This window comes from Protobothrops mucrosquamatus, unplaced genomic scaffold (assembly GCF_001527695.2).
Source record: "Protobothrops mucrosquamatus isolate PMUCROS unplaced genomic scaffold, P.Mucros_1.0 scaffold8991, whole genome shotgun sequence".
NCBI lineage: Eukaryota > Metazoa > Chordata > Lepidosauria > Squamata > Viperidae > Protobothrops > Protobothrops mucrosquamatus.
In genome coordinates this window covers 10,085-11,492 of record NW_015394783.1, presented here as the reverse complement: position 1 = coordinate 11,492, position 1,408 = coordinate 10,085, and positions in this window count along the sequence as shown.

Below are 1,408 nucleotides of genomic sequence, written 5' to 3'. Positions count from 1 at the left end.
AACCTTGGCTCTTTTATGACTCATGGACTTCAACTCCCAGAATTCCTGAGCCAGCTATGCTGGGAGTTGAAGTCCATGAGTCATAAGAGAGCCAAGGTTGCATACCCCTGGTCTAGACCATTCCAGACAAATGGTTGTCCAGCCTTTTTTTGAAAGCCTCCAGTGATGGAGCACCCACAACCTCTGAAGGCAAGCTGTCTCATTGATTGATTGCTCTCACCATTAGGAAATTTCTCCTTAGATCTAGGTTGCTTCTCTCCTTGGTTAGTTTCCAACCATTGCCTTCCGGTGCTTTGGAAAATAGGTTGATTCCTTCATCTTTGTAGGATCCCTTCAAATATTGGAACAGTGCTACCACGTCACTCCCTAGCCCTTCTTTTCATTAGACTAGATCTTGATCTTGGCTAATTCTGGGATGGGCTGAGTGGGATCCTTGTCTGTGATCCAGTCTAGATATGACACCAGCTTCACGGGGAGCTTTGCTAGAACCTCAACCTTAAATCGCAAAGAGCGTAGCATTGCAACCTTTAAATTGAAGTCCTGAGATTAAGCGGCTGCAAATCTTTGAATTGAAGATGTGGAATGGCTCGTTAATTGAATCTCTCTTTTTAAAAAAAAAAAAAAAAAAACATCCCTAGGTGCTTTATTTAAAAATAAAATGTTTCCAAGGGAGGCTTTTTAATCCAGGAAGGGCAATTAAAAATAAGGCAGCGACGCCATGAAGTTTAAAAGCTGCAATTTAGAGAACAGAAGAATTCGGAACAAATGCAGATGGCGAGCTCCTTCTTCAGAAGAGGCGTCTCTGTTCTCCCACAGAGGGGAGGCAATGCTGTGTATTATTTATTATTCCCTCTTTTGTACCGAAACATCACATCGAACTCCTGGTCTGGATAAACGGCCACATAATTTCTCCATAAAATGTCAGTCAACAACTGGGAAACAAATGCTTCCCCACAAACGCAGAGAAAGGGTTAAAACAACCCAATCCACCCCGACGTTCCTTTTAAAGCAGCTGCACCAATCTCTCCTGTTTAATTAGCGCTCCTGTTCCCCCGTCAGACTCAAGACCGTAGCCAGTGGTTGTGGATCATGGGAAGTGTAGTCTAAAATATCTAGAGGAAGGGTGATTTTAAAAGGCAAAGCATTCTATTCCAAATTTGCAGGTTCATCTATACCAGTGTTTCTCAACCTTGACCATTTTAAGGCATGGGGTGCCGTCGGCCAAGCAATGTCGGCTGGCGACCCCCAGGGGGAGGGCCTTCTCTGTGGGTGCCCCCACCCTCTGGAACGAACTACCCCCCGAGATCCGGACGATCCCGGATCTCCTAACCTTCCGCCGCGCCCTCAAGACATGGCTTTTTCAGCAAGCGGGACTGACCTAGGGTGAATTTTAAATAGGGAAAATTTT